This window comes from Vipera ursinii (assembly GCF_947247035.1).
Source record: "Vipera ursinii genome assembly, chromosome: Z".
Lineage (NCBI taxonomy): Eukaryota > Metazoa > Chordata > Lepidosauria > Squamata > Viperidae > Vipera > Vipera ursinii.
In genome coordinates, this window is record NC_139517.1 from 34,188,948 (window position 1) to 34,202,951 (window position 14,004).

The 14,004-nt window shown below is 41.0% G+C and overlaps 1 protein-coding gene across 2 annotated transcripts in view; it reads left to right on the forward strand.

Annotated features, from left to right (window-relative positions):
- The first annotated feature begins 1,022 nt into the window (after window positions 1-1,022).
- ARHGAP23 (Rho GTPase activating protein 23) overlaps window positions 1,023-14,004 on the forward strand; it is a 111,358-nt gene continuing 98,376 nt past the window's right edge. For both annotated transcript variants that reach the window (XM_083377326.1, XM_083377327.1), the window contains exon 1: window positions 1,023-1,195. The gene's annotated coding sequence lies outside the window, so the exon portion shown is untranslated. The remainder of the gene's footprint in view (window positions 1,196-14,004) is intronic.

Sequence of the window (14,004 nt, forward strand, 5' to 3'; positions counted from 1 at the left end):
CATATAAATAGCTGCGCAGCAGCTCCCTTGTTGCTTCTGTTCAGTTTGACCTTCAGTAAAGCATGTTGCTGTTTTGAACTTCTGTCTCATTCAATGCCTGCAAAGAACCGACTACACAACAGTATATATATTGACCAGACAGGGGTCTAGTAGTTATGTCTGGTCTTACTTGCTTATGAGTCGTAGGGTCCAATTCTGCCCATTTCTGTTCTTTTCTGTCTCCAATGAATGATACAGAACTCATTCTGGATGCAGAAGTTCATGATTTTTCAGATAGACTAATGTTTTAGGAGCAGTGGTGGGATTCAGCCAGTTCACACCACTTCTGCAGAACCATTAACTAATTTTTTGTTGCCCAGGCCCAGAATGGACTTCTGGAAGCGTCATCAACACTGAACCAGTTGTTCACATATTTGAATCCCACCACTGGTTAGGACTTTCAAAGTTAATATAGTAAAAAAATCCTTCCTTCCTTCCTTCCTTCCTTCCTTCCTTCCTTCCTTCCTTCCTTCCTTCCTTCCTTCCTTCCTTCCTTCCTTCCTTCCTTCCTTCCTTCCTTTAGAAGACATTAATTATTTCACTCTTAACCTTACTTTTATCCAACTTGATAAACTCCAGGGAGATGATATATTCAATAGAAAAATTCCATAACTTTATAACAGTAATTTGTAAGAAAAATAATATTCTTCTTAGAGCAAACTGGATTCACTGGGAAAAGCTGAAGTCTGTCTCTCCAACGTAGATCCCTCTGCCCACAAAAGAAAACAGTTTCTGTCAGGAAGGAGCCACTGAAGCCAGGAGCTGGATGTGTTCCAGGAATATCTACTGCTAAGACCTTTAAAAACACTGTTCCTTTCCCATCCCCTCTTTGGAAAAGTATTTCTAGTCAAGTATATTCTGTTTTAGTCACCAAAAATCTGTGTTCAAGTATTTATATGGGTGATGGAGGTGATTTTATTTTTCTCTCTTGGAAGTTTGATTGTGCTCATTCTTATCTTTTTGTTTTTAACAACAGCCAAAACTGGTCCAAAGAGATGGTACAGCCACAAATGCCAATGCACCCCCTGTGGAGTCCTTTCCCTGGGTGGGGCCAAAGACAGTGGTGCTGCACAAGAACCTTCAGGGCGGTTATGGCTTTACTCTCCGGCATTTCATTGTCTATCCCCCAGAATCAGCTGTGCACACCAACGTGAAGGTAATGTGCTTCTGAATTTGTAAAATGCATGCAGTCATTTGGGAGTTGTGTATTTATCATACACTATATCAGATGATATTCCTGGAGGCAGGTGGTATAGTACTTGCTTATCCAAAGCAGATCTTGTATGTTCAGTGATTGGAGGATTGGAACCTGCTTGTAGGGGACTTTTGAGGTGTGTCATAGAAGAAAGGTAGGTTGCATGTAAATACTATGGGGAAAAAACGCCAACTCAAGATGTATTGCTAATGTGATATTGGAGACACCGCTACTGTTGCCCACCTTTTTTCTACATAAGCTATATCTTATGTGAGGAATAATTAATTAATTGATTACAGACTTGATTTCTCTCTCCTCCCCCCTTTATATAGGAAGGAAAGAAGAATTAGATCATCAACTTATCTAGCTCAGAACCGACCCACGTAATTTCTGACAGGAGTCTCTTTTTAAAATTCTCTTTGATTCTCTCAGATTTCATTAGCACTTGGATGAATACGTTTTTGTCCATGACTGCCAGTTCCTCAGATTAACACTGAAGTGCACAAAGCAAACCCAGCTGTTGACAAATTTAACTGCTTTTTTTCTGTTTCTTGTGCGTCAACCTACATAAGATTTTTTCCTCCTCTTTTTTTCAGGAAAGTTTATTGGCTTCTATATTTCTCTCCAAAGCTGTTTTAGCTTATGAATTTATCTAATTGATTGTTGGTATTTCAGGAATCAAATATATTTGCTCATTTTTTTCTGTTCTTCTCAAGCATAAATAAGTTTTTTTTAAAAAAAAATTACAGAAGTACATTCTGTTACTTTGCAGTAGTTACCTCATCCAGATATTACCTTCTAGATATATTGATTATAATTTCACTAAATATAGTGTGCCTATTGATCAAAATAACTTGGAATTCTGAAAGGTGTATTCCAACATAACTGAGACCATCAAGTCAGGGAAGGTAGGTATAGATTTGTGAACTTTTTATATCTGATGTGCCATATCATCCTGCAACAAAATCAGCAAATTTATTTGTTTATGTTAAATTGTCATTTATGTTCAGTTCTGGCTGAAATTATCCTGAAATATTTGCAGCTAACCAAATATTAACATTTGGATGAGCTCATGTGCACTGATTGAATTCTGTTTTGTGGGCCATTCAAGTCTATTCTATTGACCATTCTGGGCCGCAGCAGCCTAGCATCCCAGCAGCTATTCTGCATCTCTTCACCTCCCTAGAGAAATGGCATGCACCAGAAAGGGCAAAGATAATATGGCAGCTTTCTGATTACATTCTGTACTGACTTGAGAAATTATAGAATAAATTGTATCTTTATAGCACTGGTTTTTTGGAATATCATATCATCTAGCCCCAAGCAATGATGATACACATAGTTGAAGCTTAGCATACATGTTATTTCTTCTCCCAAATTGTATTTAGCTCCCCTAAAGTATTTTTTGGAAGTTAGAGATATATACATAGATGTAACTTTTAAAAAATGAAATAATCATGCATTTATCCTATACATAATTAATTGGCTTATTGATTTATTTTATTACATTTCTATACTGTGGCAATGGTATAAAGATAAATTTTTTTGATTGGGTATTAGTCCCACTTTTGGGCCAAAGCCAACTGGGTGACCTGGGATGAGTCAGTGTCTCTCAGCCTTAGGAAGCAGGTAATTAACAAACCATTTCTAAAAAACCTTACCAAGAAAACTGTAGGAACTTTAGGCAGTTTCTAGGAATTAGGACTGACTTAAAGGCACCAAAATAAAATAAACTATGGGACAAATAATAAATTGGAAAAAAATAATCATCTTCATTAAAATAACTGGAATAACAAACAATAGATTAATTCAACTAATAAGATTGTCCCCATGACTAATCTAAGTTCTAAGACAGACATGTCAAAGTCGGGACGTCACGTGACATTGTGCAACGTATCAGAGCTTTTTCTCCCATGCTGGCAATGGGGTGGAGGTGGTTTCCTAATGATGCGTCCAGCCTACTGGTTGGCAGTTTGACACCCCTGTTCTAAGAGCACCACCTTCTGTCCTCAATGCCCACCCCCCCCTCCAAGTCTCATGGAAGTAAGGGATCAGCAGTAATTTTTCCTGAAATATATCAGTTAGCTGGATCAATTGGCCAAAAATAAGTCATTGTTGGTATATGTTGGACAGTGATAAAGCCAAGAAGATGGGTTTATTTTGGCAGTCTAAAGTTTGATCTAGACACGGAAAAAGAAGTTGAATCAGTTTTGGTTGGTGATTTTTTCCCTGGAAATATCTTGGCATTAAACTGTATAGTTTTATATATTTAAAAAAAAGAACTTTCAAATGCATCTGGAAACTTACAGGCAGCCAGTAAATGACTTTCAGCATATAGTTAGCCTTCTCTAAGTTAGAGAAGGCCACTGGGTTAGACAAGGCCTCTGAGTTAGCCTTCTCTCCTTCACAAACACTTTCTGAGGAAGGAGTAGAATCACTGTAAAATTGTGCCCAGTCCAGGATAGTGTGTCAGCTGCCACCAAATAGGTAAAAAGGTAAGGGTGTTCCTGTGGAGTTTACTCCGCTAGCCGTACCCGATTTTAGGAGGTGGTGTTCATCTCTGTTTCAAGGCCATTGAACCAGCACCTTTCTGAGGTCATGATGTCACTGTTAGTTTCCCACTAAAGTGGTACCTATTTATTGAGCAGTATGATGGCTCAGTGGTTAAGATACTGTAAGCTAGATGTCCCAGGTTTGAGACCTGAGCACAAGGCCTTGTTCTTGGCCCAGCTCCTGCCAACCTAGCAGTTCGAAAGCATGCTAATGCGAGTAAATAAATAGGTATCACTTTGGTGGAAAGTTAACAGCGTTCTACCAGTTAGACCAAACCACAAATCAATCCCAGAAGACTAAGACTTTTATTGAGATTGGCTATAATAACAAGCTTGCAAGTCTGATTGTGCTATACCTCCTCCCCTTTTTTATATCCACATGAATTTGGTATCTGTCTGAGACACTTACATATAGTTTCTTCTTGTTTTGGACTTAAGCCATGCTTTTTTTCTTCATCACTGGATAAAGGATCTGTCAAGGTCATCCTCCTATTTTATTCAGACATTAAAGATTATTTATTTATTTATTTGGTCACCCATTTGGTATGTCATCAGTAAACAGCACATCTTATCAAATTAAATCTTTATTACTTCATAGACCAGCATCAGTAAACAGCAATACATCCACATGAAACAGCACAGTAAACCAATAGTAAAAACAAAGCCCAATTATCAGAAGAGAAGGGGCACACTTCATCTATTCAGTTCCTAACAATGATTATCGAAATCTACCAGAAAAATCAATACCATTTTCATCCCAGACTTGTATACTGAGTGAAAAAAGTCTAGATAATTTTTTTCCTTTTTAGATATTTCTAGATTATTTTCTTCAATTTGAGCATGTTTCTTAAAGTGTGGCCCTAGGACTCTGAAAAGATTGTGAAATTAAAATTATTTGCCACTCTATGTTAAAAAATAGTACAATATTAAAATCCCATCAAAATATGAGAAACAATAGCACCAGTGAATGCATCATAAATATAACCCATATAAGCAAAAGTTCTTTTAGAGTCTTCCTTAATTTTTAAAAGTGGGAAAGAATCCTGAGAGAGAAAAAATTAAGAAACATTGATTTATAGCAGCAGTCCCCAACCTATTGGCCATGGTTTCTGGCATACTGCAGCCCCGGTCTAGTCCATGCACCAGGGGTTGGGGACCCTTGATTTAGAGCACTTTATAACTCTCTATCCTCTCTCAACATCAAAAGGAAAGCCTGGAGATTTGGCAATAGTTAAATATGGCCAATAGTTAGAGGGTCTCTTAAGGAGACAGCACACTACAGCTCTTTCAAGGCTATTCTCAATAATCCTTCCCAAAATGAGGCATTGATCATCACTCATGGTCCTGGTCTGCCTGGGGACTTGATAGTATTATGTTGTCACTTTGTCATAGATCAAAAGAAGCTTTGATTAAGATAATAGTATGATTCCATCTATGAACATTCAAGACCTTTGGAGCTTTGAGCAACTTTGTTAGCAAAATGCTGTGCAAAAGACTCATGATTTTCAGCAGAACATTTACCAGCATACCCTTTTGCAACATGGAATTGGACATTTTAAACAAGGCACCAATGAAGGAGGAGACATTGCTTTCTTACCATGTAGTCTTGAACCTGGGGTTATGCACACATATAGCCAAGTTAACTTTTTGTCAACTTAAAACAATGTTGTAGAAGAACTTTTCCCCAACATGCACACTTTTTTCAGATTGGTGCCTGCTTCATGCTAAGATGAACCTCTCATCCCATATTGCTATCAGTACTATCATGTAGTGGCTGGCACCCTAATAAAAGAAGGCATCTTCACTGAATAACACACAAATCTAATTTTAGGGGCACCAAACTCACCATAAGGACCAGGGTAAGCTTAGGCTTTCCAATGCAGAATTCTTCCTACTTTTCATACTGTGGCCCAACAGTGTTTTTCCTCTTCACAATAAATTCTAGCTAGTATAATATAGTGCACTTCCTTGTGAGTTCTTTCTCAGACCCAAGTAAGGAGAATGATGGTAGCCTTCGCTCCCCATTCTCCTACCCTATGTAGCCCCAAAAGACATATTAAGTAATACTGTCACTGTTTTTCACCAGAATGAGGAAAATAATGTTCATTTTTTAAAATGTGGTTGGTTGCAGAAAATTCAGGATGCATTGCCAAATAGAAACTAAGACAATAGAACTGTAGTGGCGAACCTATGGCACGTGTGCCACAGGTGGCATGCAGAGCCATTTCTGTGGGGACATGCTCAGCTGTTGCTGCCAGAAACTCGCGCAGGTCCATTAGGATGCCACTGCCCAGAGCAACAGCCCTGCCAAGCACAAAGGAGGCAAAGCAGCCGGCTAGCAAGCCCCGCATAGAGGTGCATGCTCATGCCCAGCAGGCAAAAGGCCACCCCAAGCGGACAAAGCCAGATCCCCATTGGCGTCATGGCTGCCCAGACCCAGCAGAGATGGGGAGAGGCACTCAATCCTGGCTGGGACTGGGGGATCATGGCACCAATGGGGATCCGGCTTTCCCCACTCAGGGTGGCCTTTGGCTTGTTGAGCGTGGGCATGCTCTACCACCACTACATGGGGCTTGCTAGCCAGCCATTTTTCCTCCTTTGTGCTGGGCAGGCCGGGCCTCCGGGTGGTGGCGACAGCCTAATGGACCTGGGCGAGCTGCTGGTAGCGCAGTTTCCCCATGCATGAGACTGGGATTTTCCCCCTGCTATTGGATTTTCGCTACCAGACTGTTTAACTTAATGCAGAAAGGGAAGGATATGCATTCTGCATCAAGTAAACTTTTAAGAAGTTAAAGAGTCTTGCAGCGAAAATCCTCCCCCTCCCCCCCGTGCTTTGGGCTGGTACCGCCAGCAGCTTGCTCAGGTCCATTAGGCTGCCACCGCCAAGGAGAAGAGTGGTGAGGTTTTGTGCTAGCCAGCTGGCCAGGCAAGGAGTAGGTCAGGGGATGGTGGCTGGCTGGCTGGCTGGCTGGGAATCATGGTAGCTTGCGGGGGCTTTTGCCAAGCCTCCAGGCAGTGGCATAGGCAGCTCCACCCACCCGGCCTGTTTCCCCGGCTCCATTATCGGTAGCAGCTCCCTCAACGAGCACCTCATGGCCCTCACTGTCAAGTTTCCATTGCACAAGCTTCCTGGAGCTGAGGAGAAGCATGCTGATGGGTGAGCCCATAGCAGACACGCACACAGACTCCAGTTTTTGGCAGCGCTTCTGATCAGCTGCATCACGCCATGGAGAGCCTGGCTGATACAGGCAAGACAGGAGCACACGCAGACTCCGTTTTTTTCCTTTGGCAGCGATCAGGTTAGTGTTGCTGCGGCTGATCAGAAGCGCCGCCGAAAAAAGCGTAATCTGTGTGTGCGTCTACTATGTGCTCACCCATCACTGTGGAGAGCAAAGCTGATGTGGGCTAGGCAGTCTTGGGAAGAGACTGTGCTTTTTTCAGCGGGGTTTCAGTGCCTGGCTGGCTCGGCCAATTTCCCTCTTTCTTTTCCTTGTTCCTCCTCCTTTGACAGTGGTGGGGTTTGGGGGATGATCAATTCCCATTTGTGGCATGGCCGCCAACCAATCACCGCACCATCCTTTCAGGAGGGCAACACCAGCAGCCAATGCCGCAGCAGGAAAAGCAGAAGGCAACGCCACCCACCAGACCTACCTGGCAGCACAGTAAACTGCACTTCTCCTCAGCTCCAGGAAGCTTATGCAATGGAAACCTGATGGTGAGGACCGTGTGGTGCTCACTGAGGGAGCTGCTACTGGTAACAGAGCCGGGGAAATGGACCGGTTTTGGGGAGCTGCCAATGCCGCTGCCTCAAGCAGCCATGATTTCCCCTCCCCAGCCAGCCAGCCACCATCCCCTGACGTACTTCTTGCCTGGCCGGCCAGCTGGCACAAAAGCTCACCACTCTTCTCCTAGGCAGTGGTGGCCTAATGGACCTGAGCAAGCTGCTGGCGGCACCGGCCCGAGGCATGGGGACAGGGGGAGGCAGGCAATGCAGTGGCTAGGGTACCTTGGCTCTGTCCAAGTTGAAAGCGGAGGTGCAATAAGAGACAGGTGCGTTGCTTGCTCGTGTGTGCATGCCTTATTGAGAGCAATCCTGCTGCTGCGTCTCCACTTTCTTCAACTCAGATGGAGCTGAGGAGCTGCTGGTGGCCACTTGAGTGGGGAGGGTGAGCTTTGCTGCTGCCGCTGGGCCACACCTGGGCTACACCTGCCGCTGCCTCCCACACTCCACCTTCACCACTGGGTGTGAGCAGCGGCGGGGTGCTCCATCCTGGGGGGAAAGCAGCGGTGCCTTAACCCTAACCCCCGCCCTGCCCCCTCCCTTGCCTTGCCTCATCCTGCAGGACGAGCCTCCTACCTAATGCCCCACCTGCCAGAGACCCCCTGGATCTCCCCCAACCCTTCCCAACCCCCACAGACATCCTTCCCCAGGAGTAACATTCAGGTGGCCATGCCCACCCTGGCCACACCCACCCAGTGGGCCATGCCCACCCAGCACCCGGCAATACATAAGTGGGTTTTGGGTTGCAGTTTGGGCACTCGGTCTCTAAAAGGTTCGCCATCATTGCAATAGACTATTAGCCCTCAATGAAAGTTTTAGACCTGTTGTATGGTTTTTGTCTGAGTAGAGTTTTCCCTAACTCATCTATCCTGAATACTTAGATGGGAGGACTCATCTCCATCTCTTTGATCAGAGATGCAAGCCAGAGATTTTCCATTTCAGTTTGTTCAGTCATTATGAATGTAAATGAAAGAGTGACCTCCTATATTATTTTCCATGTCACTAACCAGTAAAGGACTCTTTGCCCAACCAGATAAATCAGACAGGAAATATAATAAGATAAACTAATTCTACTTAGTTTAAGGCTACATGAACAGAGGTTTGCGAATCTGAAAATAAAAACTTCATGCTCCCTCTTTTAGTCATTTGATCAATTAGGGTGCATTTTCCTAAATTTCTTTCTCTGACCATTAAGTGATTGCAGGTTCCTACCCCTCTCTTGTCAAGCCAGAGAGCCTGGGGTTCAAGCCCTGAGTTCTACACAATGGGGGTGAGCTCCCATTATTTGTCCCAGCTCCTTCCCATCTAGCAGACTGAAAGCATGCAAATGCAAGAGAATAAATAAGTACCACTTCGTTGGGAAGGTCATGTGCTTTGGCATTTAGTCATGCTGGCCACATGGCCACGGAAATATTTTTGAACAACGCTGGCTCCCGTTGTTAAAAACCAGAGAAGACCACCTCTCCTTAGAGTCAGAAACTTTACTTTTACCTTTATTTTTCTCTTTTGGATACAAATAATGTGCAGTTTAGAGAGCCTTTTTTGACAATAAGATAACAAAGATGATTTTTTATTCGCAAAGTCAATTTTTCTGGAATTTCTCAAAGGTAGTTCTCAATTTACAACTGCAATTGACCCTGCAATTTTGGCCATAGGTTGTGATCATTGTGAAGCAGGTCACCACAGGACCACATATAATTTTATTTTTTTGCAGCAGTTGTTAAGCGAATGCAGCAGTTATAAAGAGAACGCCACAGTTTTTAAGCAAATCCATCGTTCGCGTTTCAAATGCCTGAAAACAACTACTTCTGGATGTTCTGTTCTATTCAGATATAATATCTGGTGTGTAGAGCCAGCTTTCCACTTTCCAACCCATACAGACCTAAGAATTCACCCCCTCTTTTTCTTCCCTTTTTGCTTTTGTCATTTCAGAAAGAGAAAATGGGTCCTTTGCCAAATAAGTTCAAAGGAATCGGAGGGTGGCAGGAAAAGAGATGGGTTTGGGATGCATTAAACCACTCCCTGTCTGTCTCATTTCTGCAGGGTCAGCTCCATCTGTACAAAAGGGTGACTATTATGTTCCATGGTTTGGACAAAAGGCTTCCCCTCTTCTCTCTCACCCCACTCTTCTCTTTAGACAGAGCCAATCAAAAGTTGGCTCTGCTCTCTTTTGGTCCCTTTCTCCACCCAAGAATAAAATCTGAAGGTCTTTCTCTGCAACAGGAGTTCTGAAACTTTTCAGTGATCTAAAAGTCATTTTTGTTGTACTGGGAAATTTTGGCCAGTGCTGGAAACAGCTGAGGACCTCAAAGGAGAAACAGCAGCAATGGTAAAAGGGAAAAAAGGAAGGCAGCCAACTAAATAGCTGGAACTCCGGGGAAAACAAGCTTGAGGAAGAGTCCTTGTGGGTGAAGGAGCAAAGCAGAAAAAGGATATGCTGATGGTATCTTATTTGGAAATGAGGACAAGCAAGGCTAGGTAGATATGAGGATGAAGATAAAGAATAAAGATAACGCTGTGGGTAAATAAGAACATATGATAAGTCAGATCACTGGTATGTATGTATTTATGTGTTGGCAACTCCATTCAGAGTTATGGTGGCTTACAAGTAAGGATTTAAAATATTGGACAACACTGTACAACACAAAAATGTAAGTGATAAAACATCCGTAATAAATATATAAAGATAAACATCTGCAGGAATAATATTAATTGTCTACTATAAACAACTCAAACCAAACAATAATATTCTAGCATCCCAATAGGATGATTAATAAAAAAACAAAGCTATAATAATATTACAATAAGAATCACCAACAAGGCAACTCTAAAGGCCCTCAAGAATAGTTTTGTCTTCAGCCTTTCTGGGAAAGCTGTCACAGCTGAGTTAACTGAACTCAGTTCCTTGTAGCAGCTTCAATCTATTAACCCTGGTATAATTGGAGATTAGATTCTGCTTCCTTTTGCAGGTCTTAGTATTTTGTGATTTTCTCCAGTTTGTTTTTGTTCTGATATCACCAGGTAGTGCCACATCCATTACCCAGACTTTTTTTGTCTTTCTTATCAATGGTTGTTAAAGCTGGGGCATTATGTGTCAGGTGCTTCTCTGTTTGAATTTTTAAATCCCAGAACACGTTTACTTCTTCATTTTCTATTATGCTTTCTACTTTATGGCTCTACCAATTTTTGCTTGCAGGCAAATGATATTTCTTGCAGCTATTCCAATACACCATTGTTGCTATTTTGACACGCTGTTGTTTGTGGTCAGTCTGTACGATCTTGCAGCAGTTGGGTAGCTTTTCTCTATTTACAGATGCCTGCAAAGCTTATATGCTTGTCACATTGACAGATGTGGTTTGCAGTGCCAGTTTGGCAAGTACATATTTCTGGTATTCGGATATCTTCCATTTTCTCAAGGCTGATGAACCACAGGCTGGTGGACTGTCTATTCAGTTTTGTTTGCATTATTACAAGGTTATGTTTATACATACATACATACATACATACACACACACTCTTATATATTATGTCACATCATATATGTCATGTTCCTTTCATGTCATGTAATGTCATGTCATGTCAACTTCCTTTCATATAAGTCACTTGAAAGGTAGGATATCAGTCTTCTTAATGAATACATTTCTCATATGTTTTATGGGAACCAGAAATTTTCATTTTTGTTTCAGACCAAAAATTGTTCACCAAGTAAGTCTTCCTTGAAACACACTTCATTAGATATTTATCTTTTAAAATATTTAGTGTTGTTGTTTTACTTGCCATCTCCCAACTTTTCCTTCTTTTGATTGTTGCTGTTTCTTTCTTGCATTTATCTTAATGTTAATGAGACAGGAATTTTGAGACATTTCAATCAATCATGAAAAGAGACAACAAAATAATACATAGTCAATCAGATTTGGCCTTGAGGACAAGTGAAATCATATAAAAGTGATGGAGAAGTAATATCAATGAATTAGTGAACATTTTTGTGAGGAGTGCCAAATAATATAGTGAAATACAGTTTTGATTATTATGTAGTATTTGCCAAAAGCTGTAAATAATTTGCAAATCAGCATTTATTTCTATATAATGAAGCACTGCCCATCCACTTAGCAAGTTCCCTTCCTGAAATGCTTGGTCCATGGAGCTTATAATAAAAATCTGAAACAATAAGAAAGACCACAGAAGAGAAGGAGAATAACATAGGATGAATGGAAGCAGATTAATTCCTACAATTTTTTTGTCTTCCCTTGTTCCACTGAGCATATTTGTTTAGCAACAGCATTCTTCTCTCAGCACAGTGGTTTTGACTCTGGAGCCAGATTATATAAAAGGTTAAGTGAAGAAGCCAAACCAGGAAGGGCATATTTAGGAGTCTTTTTGAAAGATTCCCATCTGTACGGGAAGGTGGAGATTCACTAGTAGGGTGAGGCTCCAGATCCAGGGGCTGGGTTTCAGTGGAAGTGATTCATTAGGGTGGGAGCAAGAAACCATGTGTTTCACACCAGTGATTTTTACCAACTGTCAGAAGATGACTTCATTGCTTCTTTGTGCCCCATGGGAAGATAAGTTACCTTATGCTTGCAATGGAAAGTATGAAAGACAGCAGCTGCCAGAAGTGAGTAGGAAACGACTAAGAAATAGGTGTATGAATGAAAGAGAATTAGACCTAGGGATTTTCTCTCTGCTGTCTGTGTTCCACCCTTTCTGGCTCTTGATTATATTTATCATCTTAACCAGCATATAAAATTCCATGAAACTAATAGAGCTAATTAAAAAAAGCAAATTTGAGATTAACAATACTAGTAACAACATCATAGTGGTAACATTAATTGTTCAGTTGCCATTCTGAATGGAAATATTATCAGAAATATATTATGCATTTCACATAAACAGAATTCTGAAGATTTTAAGCTGAATCAAGTATGAAAAGTCTTGTGATTTCTTTATTATGGAATCTAAACTTGGATAAGAAGCAAATAAGAAACCATTAATTTTAATTGTAGTTTGTTGAAGAAATCTAGTCAGTGCTCTTCCTTTGGGTGTCTTAATAAACAAAGTGCAAAAGAGGGATCTCTTATTTGTTTATCTGCTCTGGGAGGAGCCAGGTGTGAAGATCCAAACAACTTGCATAAAGATGTTTTGCCCATTTGTAATTAAACAAAATTCTTAGTATTTTGATGGAAATTGACACATAGGTATTTCAATAACAAGCTAGATATAGAAGTAATGGTTGTCAAAAGGCCATTCTATGGTTTCTTGCAAAGAGTTGGCATCCAAAAGAGAGCTTTTAGTAAAGATTTTAAAACTGTTGACGTTTTAAATACAGAAACAGTAACTTTTTCAGTAATCTGGCTTGACAGATCTAGACTCTATTGTGAAGTGCCACGTGTGCATTCTCTTCCACTAATTTTTTGAGTATAGAAGAGAGAAGAATATCCCACTGGTCAGTTTTTAGAAAATTACCTATTCACATCTGGGAACCTGGCATAAAGTGAACTTTAGCCTAACCCAATTCTTGTGCTATTACAGTATTGTTATTCCTTAAGTATATTATGGGACCCTGAGTCTTTAGTGTTGTTTCATAAATTAAAGACTTTGTTGAAGATTTTATAATCTGAATCAGATTTTGCAATGCGAAACTTGCCCATTCATCCATCCCACCATCATGCTACACCATTCTAAAACTAGTACCATAGATTTGCAACAACTGCAATGATGGGGGAAATATATTAGGAACAGAGCTGCATTGCTCCATTGCTTCTCTTTCTCTTACAGATCCTTATTCTCACTTTCAGTTCTTCCAGTATAGCCAGATATTATTGGCAAATGACATGGTATTTCTGTTTCTGGGTTTCCCTTTCTATGATTCAAATGGGGTGAATGCTGTTAGACAGAAATTGCTGAATTAGATGATCTTCTGTTCAATCAAATAATTAGTGATGGTGTCAGAATTCACAAGTAGGAAGCTCATAGACGCGAAGGCAAAAGACTGCTTAATCTTCAGCTAACTTCCAGATTTCTGTCAGTTCTCCCTGGTTTGAAATAGCTTCTTCCTAGAGCCACCTGCTTTGCTTCCCTTCGTTTCTGAAAATGTGCTTGGATGAAAAAGGTTTGAATGTAAAAGATGTTTTGGCAATAGTAGAGACATCCTTTCTAAAATCTAAATAAGCATCCAGTATGATTGGAATGACTTTTGAATCAGACTTTAGAAGCATTACTGTTTCAGATGGGAAGGCATTGCAGAGAGTGTTAAGGATGGCAGAAAAGATTATTGGCAGTTCAGTTGCTTCTATCTAGGACACGACATAAAAGCGATGCTTGAGCAGGGTCCACAGAATTGTCTAGGTTGCTGTACATCCTCTTCACAACCTGTTTTCCTTGTTACCTTCTGGGAGGAGGCTTCATGGTATCCGAAGCAGAACATCCAGCTTCAGTCA